This window comes from Cricetulus griseus, chromosome 3, assembly GCF_003668045.3.
Source record: "Cricetulus griseus strain 17A/GY chromosome 3, alternate assembly CriGri-PICRH-1.0, whole genome shotgun sequence".
NCBI classification, from domain to species: domain Eukaryota; kingdom Metazoa; phylum Chordata; class Mammalia; order Rodentia; family Cricetidae; genus Cricetulus; species Cricetulus griseus.
The window spans coordinates 194,659,018-194,671,373 of NC_048596.1; positions in this window are offsets into that span (position 1 = coordinate 194,659,018).

Below are 12,356 nucleotides of genomic sequence, written 5' to 3' on the forward strand. Positions count from 1 at the left end.
TCTTGCTGACCTTGAGTTTGTCAAGTAGATTAGGCTGGCTGGTCAGGGAGCTCCAGGGATCTATGTGTCTCTACCTCTTCCATGTGGATTGCTATCTCTTATCACCACACCCAGCTTTTTGTGTGTGTTCTTAGAGATTGGACTCAGGTCCCATGCTTGCAAGGCAAGCACATTACCAATGAGCCATCGCCCCAGTCCCCAAGGGTTGCCTGGGTTTTTATCATTCACAGTGAAGCATCTCCCAAGGGGGGTGCTTTCTCTTAAATGACAGGTAAAACTGCAAGAGCTCTGCTTCAGCTACTATGTGGAGGCATGGCACACCTCCAGGCAACAGAAAGCAAGAGTCTAAAATAGTTTCCAACACAAACCTTTGGCCTGGTGATTTGTATTTGAGCCACAGTCTGCCACCTGGTTGAAGGGCTAATACCCATGAGCTGTGTGAGTGACATATCTAGGGCTTGGAGGGTGAGGGGAGCCCTGGTCATGGGGTTTGGATTACCATTTTATGCTAGGCACTGCATTTTTCTCCTAACTTTGTGAGTCCAGGGAGTGTTGGCCATTCTTTTCAGAAGACCATGGTCATTAACTACCCTGGCTGGGGAGCACCTGCTTGCTGTCTTGACTGGTGGTGACCTTTGAGATGTGTGACCTTAGGTATTTTAGATCTCAGTTTAGAGTCACTGAGGATGGCATTTTGAATATTTTCTATTTCTCCATGTGAATTCTTGAAGCTTTTAAACCTTTCTTTGTAGCCAAGAGGTTCGTGTCTTTGGGCTCTTCTACTGCATTTCCCTGCCCTTAGGTGGCTGAATGGGTTCCTCTGGTGGAAGTTTCCAGAAACAACTTGGAGAATGGGAAGAGTACTTAATGTTCAGGATTCCTTCTTTTGGAGTCATTGTGAGTTGGTTTTATCCCTATCCTTGCTTTGACTTTTTCTCTCTAGTTGATGGTACCCATCCTTCCATTTGTAATCTCCCTTAGATACAAGGAACCAAAGGTGTTTTCTTGCTGTACCCAGACTTCTGGAGGTGCTGCCTATGCTACATTTTAAGTGTTTTGTGTTGTTTTCCTAACTTGCCTCATTTACATGAACCATCTGTGTCCTGCTACAACCCAGTATAAATACACTATGCAAAAAGCTTACAACAAACAGGCTCAGTAGGTTCAGATAATCAGCATCCGTTGAAAAAGTTGGATGGTGGCATGCATGAGTAACCCCAGCACTGGGAAGGCAGGGTGAGAGGGGCCCCTTGGGTTTGCTGTTCAGTCCATCTAGCTAAATTTGTGTGAACCTCAGGTTCAGTTAGAACCTTGCCTCAGAAAGAAGATGGAAAGTGATCAAGGAAGACAGCCAATAGCAACCTCTAGCCTCAATATGCACACAACATGGTCTGTTAAACACAGCCATTATGTAACCCTTAACTGTTGTCATGTTAGTATTGTCTCAAGGAAGGGAGGCTGTTGTTGGCTTTAGGCACTGGGCTTAGCAGGCTTTTTATGGTATTTCTGATGACAGTGTGTTCTTCTGGGGCAAGCCGAGGTGTCAGAAATGCCTTTCCTGACTCCTCAAGTCTCCTTCTCACACCATGTTTAACTCCCTTCTTTTCATGGGCCCTGTAAACACTGTGCTATGGCCCAGCCTAGTTCTGAGCCCAAGCATAGGCAGATGCAGAATATAACTTTTTTTTTTTTTTTTTAAAGACAGGGTCTCCATGTGTAGCCCTGGTTGTTCTTGAACTCTCTCCATAGACCAGGCTGGTTCTAACTCACAGAGATATGCCTCCCTCTAACTCCTGAGTGTGGGATTAAAGGTGTGCATCACCATGCCCAGCAGGCAAGATATAACATATATCAACAGAGATATTTACCAGTCACATAGAGGATGAAAGGGTACATCTGCAAATACCACCATGGTCTAATTCCAGAAAACTTCAATTACCTTAAGAGGTCTCACGTATATTTACAATAATTTTCTCTTCCTCCTAGTACTCCAGGTCTTGGAAAGCAATGCCTACCCTTCTCTGTGTGTAGATTTTCATCTTCTGGGCATTTAGGATAAATTTGGAATCATGTATAAGGTACTGTTAGTAATTGGATTTTTATCCTCAGTGTAACATATATGAAAAACTAATATATGAATATACCACATCTTATTTATCTGCCTCCTGCTGAGAAACATTTAGATTGTTTCCATTATTTGACTGCTACAAATACTGATGCTGAGAACAATTGCTTATATATATTCTTTAAATACAGAACAAGTCTGGTGGGTGAGTAGGGTCCTGGAGGGGAGGGCTAGGCTAGGTGCATTTTAGCCAGCTTTCCAGGGATTCTGGATGTGCCAGAGTTAAAGAAGCCCTGGCAATTGCCATCCTGACCATTCTACTGTAGGTGGTAAGCAGAGGTGGGTCACTCTTTCATTCCTGCTCAAATGCTTCACCTTAGAGCCCTGTTCATAGAAAAGGCAGAGTTGTATTCCTCTGCCGGCAATGGTTCTTTGTGAGACACTCCTGCCTAGATCAGGTTAAGGCTAAGCCACAGGGAACTCCGATTTCCTTCTCTGACTTGCACACTGAGCTGATGGCCTCACTACTGGAGAGTGAGCTGTGGGTTTTCGTTTGTTGTGGGGAAAGCAGATTGCATCTGGCTCAGCAAGTGGGAAGCCTAGACCCATAGATATAACCACAGGGCGCTCTGGGTCCTTGGAAGTTAAGCAGTGGGTTAGGTGTGTGAAGACCGGTGTCGGGATGGACAGGAATTGGCTAACAGATACCCCGTTGAGACACTGCAAAGCAGCATGGCTGTATTTCAACACTAGAGCAAACCCCGGACTCTCTCTCTCCTCTTGTATTGAACCAAAGCCATCGTTAGCTTGCCTTTCAGCGGCTCAGTGAAGTCCTGGCTGCCTTTTCTGGGAAAAGTTGCTGCTGGCTTTTGGTTTGCTCCTTGCTTTGATCTGACTTCTAAAAGAAGAAAGCATTTTATTTTTTTATAGCAAAGGAGACATCTAAGGAGTTTGAGTATTTAAAATTAAAGTCTCCCTTCAGCGTGTGAAAGCAATATTAGTGTCAGTTAGGTGTAACGGAAGAGTAGTTAATGTAACAAGACACGGAGAACCTGAAAAAGATCCATATCCAAGTCAAAACGAAGGTCTGAGCTAAACAGCCCTTTTTTGCTACTTAATTTTTATTTGATAATGCACACAGGCTGCATGTGAGCATTGGTAATCTCCAAGGGACAAAGACAGCCTATTTCTACCTGATAACGCATGGAAATTCAGCATAGCACTCCGCTGTCCTTCCCCTCAGCATCCTGAAATGGAGTGAGGAGCATGGCGTGTATCTAAGTACACAGAACTCCAAGAGCATGGAGCCACCCTCCCCCCTTTCCATTAGCTCCTATACCATAATGTGAAGATTGACTTTAGCGTTAGTTGTCATTTGTGCATTCTGTAGTGTGTGCCAGGCAGTGGTGACATGATACAGAAAGTGGTGAAAGTCTTACAGAGCTTTACGATAGCCCTCTAAGGTAGAGCTCAAGAAGGCCAGGAACTCAGGACACCCCATGCTGGATCCCTCCGTGGCCATCTTCACTGCCCTCTTATTCCAGAAGGACTCAGGCTGTGGTCTGCAGAACCTGGGAGGGCTTTCATGAGACCCTCTTGGAGGGGATCCAGGAAGCCAGTACTTTCTCTTAACAAAAATTCACCCTGCGTCCTTCATGCTGCTCTGATATTTGTACTGCTGATGAAAGGTAGCAGTGGGTTACATTTCTGCAGTGGGCTGATGACACCCCAGCCCAGATCAAGGCAGGGCAACCATACCTTACCGAGAAGCAGTGGCTCCTTCCCACTGTGTAACTCATTGAGCTGCTTTCCAAATGCCTATGTGTAACTAAATTAAATAGTGAAACATTGAAATTTGCTATTACTCTTTTCTAAAAACTTGTTTTAACTAAAATATTATTATATCATTTCCCTCCTTTACTTTCTTCCTTCCCACCTTCCTATGACCCCTTACTACTCCCTCTCAAATTCATGGCCTCTTTTTCTTTAATTATTATTGTCACACACACACACACACACACACACCCCACACACACAGCCTGTTGATTCTCTTTAGTGTTGCTTGTATGTATATGATCTCATGGTTGAGCACTTGGTATTGAATAACAAATTAGGGCACTCAGGCAAGTGTCTCTGACAGCCACACTGACATTGTCATGGCACATGTGACATCCGTGTATATGAAATCAGAATCAACCCAGTCCCACTGGCCTGGACTGGAGCTCAGGGAAGCACCTTGGTCAGCATCGCCCCCATTGTTGGCATTGTGTGGACCACCACGCTGCCCTGAGTATAGTACCACATGATGTGATTTCTTAAAAACTTCGGAGCCCGAACTTCCAGTTACCCAATAGATTGGCACCAGTCAGAAAAGCTGTCCCCTGTGTATGGGCTTCATTCTCTGGGGGCTGGAGGTGGGCTGGGGGTCTCATCTAACCAATTGACGAAAGATTGGTCACATGTACATGCTCTAAATAGAGAGGCTAATCAGGAGGTTGATTTCAGTGAATGGGAGGGATCCATTCAGGTCATTTATTCTCATGAGGTGAGGAAGGAAAATCCCCCCAATGCACTCCTGGATATCCTACGACAATTCCAGCAGACACACATCAGAGGCTCATTCTCATCACTGTGTTCTTACTCTCTGCAAGACACTGGGCTGAGATGTTTTCAGGTTTTCAGCTGTTTTCTCATTTTTTTCCCTCAGCATTCTTCATGGCCCTCATGGGAAGCTGAGGGCCAGGGAAGGAAGTGGTCGATTAGGCTGTGAACTAACGCCTGGTTTTCTTCAGAACTTTCAGGTCTTAAGAATTTTCTCTCACATGACTCCCCTGAGATGAAATGAGAAAGCCAGTGCACTTGATGGCAGTTGGAAATGCAAGTTCTAAATTAAGAGCAAGCAGAAGGCCCAGAGGCAGAAACCAGAAACCGGACAATGAGGTCTGGCATCCTGACTGCTAAAGTGTAACTGTGTTGACTACCATGCTAGGCAGGAAGCAGTTAACCAAGGCCAATCCTGCTATTGACTACTCTTCAGAAGGAAGGCCCTTCAATGAAAACCAGAGGGAGTTAGCACACTAATTTTCGTGTAGCCAGGAGTTAGGTAGAAGGAGAGACTGTGTGGTAGAGACCAGTGCAAACAGGAGCATAAGACACTGTAGAAAGCCTAGGAAAATCCATGGAGGACCATGGCCCAGGCAAGAGCAGGTAGTGCTTGAGTCTGAGTCTACCCCGCTAGGTTGGCACTGCTCTGTGGCCTGGAGTCCTCTTCTTGGACAAGATGGTAATATTCAAAGGAAGTCACATTGTATAGTGACAAAAACATAACATGTACCCAGATACTTCTTCCCCTCCTCCTGACAGGACCTGCTAAGCCCTTGCCTGTTAAGAGTCATCACCCACACTTTCAAAGTTGTGTGTGTATTTAGTGCTTTGGGAATTGTCTGAGAATCAGACTGAGGTCCACATAGCCTCACAGACAGCCCTCCTTATAGCAGGTGGAACACCTTTGGTGGGCAGACCACAGGCTTGACACAGGTTCAAATTCCTGCCTTCTCCTCACTGTGGCTGTTTGACAAGCACCAAGCTGGCCCATTGCATGTGCTGCCTTGTTGAGTCTTCCCAGGAACTCTGTGAGACAACTGTTGTTCCTTCATCCACGAGGAAACTGGGCATGGGGAGGAGCAAATCAAGGCTTGTGGGGGTGGGGGAATTACCAAGTCTGCTCTTTTTTCTGCACCACTTTATACACCTCCTCTTTTTCTTACTCAGTGTTGTGTGCAGCTTACTAGGCTCATGACCCTGATTTGAGAACTTTCTTCAAGCAGGTTACCTTCTGTGGGCAAATGGACAATCCACCTCATAACACCTGAGACCCAGCAAGACCACAGATGTGAAGGGACTAGGCCAAACTTGGAAGCTTTCTACAAAATATTTGTTTTTTTTTTTTTATTTATGAAGGCCCCCATCATGTTTTAGAAAGAGATTTGAAGTAGCCTATTAGTTGTCATTAGCGTGATGATGGTTAATGATTATAATAACAAGACAGGCATAATTGGTTCAAATTGTGCCTTTTGAAATGGACTCCTAGGAGGCCAAGCGGTGGGGAGGGCACAGGCAGCCTCCGCTGTAGGGAGCTGAAAAGATGGGCCTAATTGGTTAAAAGCAGCTTTGCTAATTGCTCTGGTAAGGGCCTGAGAGAAAGCTGTGGTATGATTATACATGAACCGGAGTCCCTAGAAGCCCTATGATTCCAGGCTAGATCTGTTCCTCAGAACAGGAGCAGAAACGAGAACAGATGTTCAGCCACTTGACAGATTTAATAAGACACTTAGAAAAATTACCGTGTTCACACTGGCCCCGCTGACCCCAGGCTGGGAGCTGGGGGGAAGGGACTTTTGTTGTGGTTGAGGTTCTGAGCTTCAACCGCAGGACATTTTCCTCTTCCAAGTGTCTGTTTACCTGAGATCCCATTGTTCTTGGTCCCTTTCACTCCCACATCCCCAGGAGGGCTTCTACTGGTGGGTGGTAGGAGGAAGAGAAGAGCTAGCAAGAGCCTCCTTGGCAAGGAGCAGCCATGCTTCAGTTCTGGGTGGGTGTGAGCCAGTGCCTCCCAGTGACAGAACAATTGTGTTTGGAGGATGGAGGAGTCAAGCCCACCTACAGCAAACCTGGCAAATCTTGCCCTGTGAGCTGGCGCATCCAGGCAGAAGAGCCCAGAGATGTGTTATAGAGCTTTTCCTTCCAAATTCAGCATTTCCTCCTGGGAAGAAGGGAGGTTCCTATTGGGGAACAGAACTTACAGGGCTCAGAAACTCAAATGCCTTCCCAAGGATGTATAAGCAGCGACAGTTGCTGGGGAAGAGACCATTCTGTGGAGCTGCCAGCTGGCTGTGCAGGGACTCAGCTTTGTATATTGTCACTCATGGAGGGTGAGCTATCAGTGACACAGCTGCCTTTGAGTCATTTATGCCCTTGTAGGTAACCCCTCACTCACTGAGCCTGTGCCTCAATAAACAACCTGACTCCTCCAAAACAAAGCCTGTGTGAAATTGTCCCTTTGTTCTGTTGTTAGGGGCCTCTCTGGAGTGAAGAGATGCTGTATATTCATGTCTTTTCAGTCAGACATGGTAAGACTGTGTTTATCACTGGGGCAGAACAGTGCGAGGCTATCAATGAGAGTGTCTGAGTGTGAGTGTATGTGTGGGTACTCTGAGTTAGTCTGGGAAGGCTCTGGAAGGCCTGGCAGAGCCTGTGTGTAACTGTGGGGAATAGGAGTCTGGGGATAGACTACATGGATTCAAAGCTAGCTCAGTGTTTCACTGCTCATGGTTTTTGGATGTTCCTAAACACCTTGAAATGAACCTTCTTGCGTACAATGTAGGGGAAATAGCAAAATCACCCACCTCCTATGGCTATTGTGACAGTAAAATGACACAGTGCAAGTGTCTGTTTCTACCTGTGCTTTAACAAAAGGCCATGAACTAGCTGCCTAAGACATTAGAGATTTATTTTCTCCCTGTTTACAAGGCCCCAAATCTGAAATCAAGGTGTCAGCATGACAGCACCCCCGCTGTGCTCCACTGCACTCCCACCTGTGGGGGTGGTAGGGAAAAACCTTTAGTGGCTCCAGCAAACCTCAGCTTTCCTTGTCTGAGAGGCATCATTCCAACTCAGCCTGTCATTATAGGAAATCTTTCCTGTCTCTCTGTCTTATTTTCTCACAAGGCTACTGGCAAGCACACTGCATTCATCCCAAGGTCCTCAGTCATGCATTCAGAGACCTTATTTACAAATAAAGTCACATTTTGAGTTTCTGGGTCAACATGAATATTTAAGAGACACTATTCAAAACCTACCATAAGAAACGAGGAGGTTAGAATGTCAGTCTGCATTTAGAAAGCTCTAGATAAACGCCCTCTACTATGCATGCTGCCTCCATTACTACTCTGTTGGTATTACAACACTAGAGGCCCCAGGTCCTAGTTGCTCAGGTCCATCTGAAAACCAGCCATTTGTTAATTGTGTGTGTCTGGGTCACAGTTCCTGGGCAGGTAAATAGGACATGTTAAGATATAGGGGTGAAAATGGGAAATACATAATCATAGCATATTGATACTATAGATTATGTGTCACTGGCTAATTGTCATGTGCTATTTGAGCTCTCTGAGAAGCTGACACTGGAACCAGCTTGATAACAGAGCCCAGCATGTTTGTCTCACTTCCTCCAAGGCCCCTTGTCTGAGGAAGGGTTGAGTCCACTAACTGTGATAAGGGAGGAAGAGAACAACAAAGCAGCCTGAGAAAGAAAACACTGTGTAGCTGCTAGAGAAGCCATTTTCAACTGATGACAATGCAGTGTAACCCATAATATAAAAGTGCCTGCACTAGGAAGAGCAGCCTGAAGGTCAGTCATGGAGAGAGAGAGCTCGTCCATGGAGAGAGAGAACTCAGTTAGGAACTCCAGGTAATTGCCTTGATTTCTGGTCCATTTCTATGGGAGCTGTGAGTGCCCAACTTGATGACATCATTTTTCTGTTGCTGTATGTTTATTTTTTAAATTGGTAGCCTTACCCAAGGGGGCACTCTGCTCTGCTCTTTGATGTCCCTGGATGGAGCCTCAATGGAGCCTCCCTAGTCAATTGTTTTGAGCTTCTGATTTGCTGATGCTTTATCTATCTATCTATCTATCTATCTATCTATCTATCTATCTATCTACTATCTATCTATTATCTATCATCTGTCATCTATCAAACATCTATCTATCAATCATCTATCTGTATCTATCTATCATCTATCTACCTAATGTATTTATCTATCTAGCTGTCATCTATCTAGTCTATCTATCTATCTATCTATCTATCTATCTATCGATCGATCGATCGATCTATCTATAATCTATCATCTGTCATCTATCAATCATCTGTCTGTATCTATCTATCATCTATCTAATGTATTTATCTATCTAGCTGTCATCTATCTAATCTGTCTATTATCTATCTATCTATCTATCTATCTATCTATCTATCTATCTTCCTTCTTTCCTATCTACTCATCTGGGGCTTCTCTATCTACCACTCACTATTCTTTGGTTTTCTGTATACTTAATACATATATTCATTCAGAACTCAAAGTATGGCTGTCATAGATCATCTTCTGGATTGTACAGAGCAACTGGTATTGGATGTTTAAGCTGCTTCAAACTTAGAAATAGTCTCTTACCCATGTCCTCCAAAACTGAGCCTACAAGAAATTGAACTGACATTGGGTTCAGAGAGCTATAAGTTTCAAAACCAAATCTGACCTAAAATGTTTAGATCTGTCTTTCTGTCTGTAATCTGGACCTGGTGTTTCCTCCCTTCCCTACCAAGTTCCAATAGATACTGAATTTGATGCCCAGGACACACTGCCATCTGTATCTGAAATGGAGAATGGGGCCTCAGTATCACTGGTGAGGAAAGCCCCATACAGGAGGTGATGGGCTTCCTGACCAGTGTTAGACCATGTGCAGACAGAGAAGACAAACGGACTGAAGCTCAGGTCTTAGTGAGAGCAGGAATGGAGTTGGGTACCACATCAATCAAGGACCAACACTAAATCCAATCTGGTGGATACAGGCCAGATTTCGCAAAGATGTCTAAGGTGATGGTACACAGGAGTATTGTGTGGTTTGGACAAGGTCACTGGATGGTGGCCTGTAGGGCATGGACATTATGGATTCATATACCCAAGTCCATCTAAATGTATGTGTCATATATAGGCTATGTGTCATGTGGGTAATTCCCAGTGGGAAATAAAAGACTCTGGAGCCTACAGTGTAGGGTGTGCTACGAGTGTTCCTATGGAAACGGCACTGAACCCAGTGGATCACATCTCACTGAGTACAAAGCTGAAGTAAACACTGCCAGGACACAAGAGTGAAGAAAGAAGGGGTTTCTGTGGCAGGAAAGGAGAGCACCCAGGCTAATGTAGTCCCAGCACCCACCTGGTGCAAAGGAAGCCTGGGATTCAGGGATCCTGTTCATATGGTAGAGCACTGTGTGGGTGGGCACAGTCCTGAGCATACTCCATTCAAGGTCATGGTTCAAAGGCTATGAAGCTGGATAGAAATACTTGCTGTGGTAAAGATGACAGATGGGGGCACTTCTGTGAGCACTGAGCTTCTTTCGCTAGGTTTTAGATGCAGCCAATGAGTGAGGGGACATTAATATAGGAGTCTGCAGGCTGGAGAGATGGGTTGAGGAGTGAGAGTGCTTGCTGAATAAACTTGAGGACCTGAGGTCAAATCCTCCAAACCCACCTGAAAACCAGATGCAAATCACCAGCATCTGTATTCCCAGCACTACCATGGGAATTCCCAGAAATCAGGCAGCTTGGAATACACAGGAACAAGACGACAAACACCCTGTCTCAAAGAATGGTAGAAGGTAAGGACCAACTTCTTAGGTGGTTCTCTGTCCATCCCTTGTCCTCTGGCCAACACATATACTCTGTGATGTGTGTCCACATTCACAAACATGAATGAGTATACACACATACCACATAGAGGAGTTTGTCCTTAAGGTCACTTGTATCACCGAACTGTGAAAAAGACCACTCTAGGAATAAGGGGCAGGTACCCTCCTTCGGACATCACCCATTGTGGGTTGCCCTTGAGAAGCATGTTGAATGCTTTTCTCCATGTCCTTTCTCACAAACAGTCTTACTGGCCTCAAAGCCAGTGTTCATTAATAAAGTCGGGATGCTGTTATGGTAAGTTCTCCAAAAATGAAGTGGATGAAGGAAAAAGAAAGTCAGTCCTTGTGGTCCTTACCAGGGAGGCTGAGAGAGGCGGATGTTAATTTGAGGCCAGTCTGGTCTACTTATGTAGTTCAAGGCTAGCCTCAGCTACTTGAAAGATTCTGTCTCAATCCCTACTCCCCCTTGCCCCCAAAACAGCATGGTGCATTTTGTCTGTCTAGTCTTTCATTCCTCTCCTGATCCTCTGCAACTGTGGCTTCTCATCTTCATCCCAGGGCTAGGATGCTTATGATGGATGGTGCTCCAGAGGCTGCAATTCTAGGGCTCCCAGGATAAGCTGTTTGCAAGACCAGGATATGCACACAAAAAGCAACATCTTTTGCTCAGCTGCGGACCAGCAAAATCTCAGGCTCTGGCCCATTGCACATGAATAAAAGCCTCCCTTGCTTCCTTCTTTGTGTGGGTCAGTCAGGACTTCTTAATGAGTGTTCTGTTCTTGTCAAAATGAGTTGAACTTCTGTGACAGAGATTCTGTGGCTGCAGCCTGAGACACTAACTTTTGGGGCCTTCCCAGGATAAGATCATTGCTATGTTTCCTCAGGCTCTAGCCTCTGAGTACAGCTGCTATTTCTAAGCAAAGAAACAGGGTATTGCCTTCTGTCCAGGCCTGCAAAGAGACCCATCTGTCAGTTCCAGCCCTCCAGCATGGCAGTGTGGCCAGCAAACGTAGTTTGGCCCAAGAGTCTTTTTTAAAACATAGCACCCCCACCTCATTCTATCTCTGCTTTGAAAGAGCTGCCACCATCTCAACCTTGGGAAAGCCACAAGGAACTTTGAAGTTCCAGTTTCTCTCCAAACAGCATTGCTGGCTCTCTAGTCCTCAAAGTAACCCCAAGGAGAGCCCAGAGGCAATTTCAGCACAAACACAATGAACTCGCAGTTTCGGGAGACCCTTCTACCCCACAGATTCTCCCAGGTGCCTTCTCTGAAGGCACTTCCTGTCTGGCCCCAGGCTCTCTGGAAGCACTGCACACTTGCCCCTGTAGACCCCAGATGTTGACCTTCCCAACCTATGCCCTACAGAGGATGAGAAGGTAGAGAACAAAGTTCTTAGTTCTCAGAGGATTGTTTCAAACATGAACCCCAGTGCTTGCTTAGGAAGACATTTTCCATTTCCCTGCAGGATGGGCATGTCCACCTCCGGAGAAAGAATCTTCAAATGAGGCAGCCCTAGATGCCCTTTAAGTAGGTTTCTTTTCTTCTTCCTTTTTTCTCCTCTCTTTCTTTTAAAGATAGCCACAAAGCTCTTTTTTTTTTTATTCCAAAGAATACTTTATGCAAAAACGCATTGTACAGTGCATATCAAAGCAACCCAGCCGGGGTTGGCTGGTGCCTGGTGTGCTTACCCTGAAAGTTGACTGCTTGACTTCTCTTTCTCCCTCCCCCAAATGACTCTGGGGCATCTGGGGCATCTTTGGAGAAATACAGAGTCCCTTAGAATATAGTTGGAAATCCCTGCAAGGAACATTATGGAAGATGCTGTTGCCAGTGG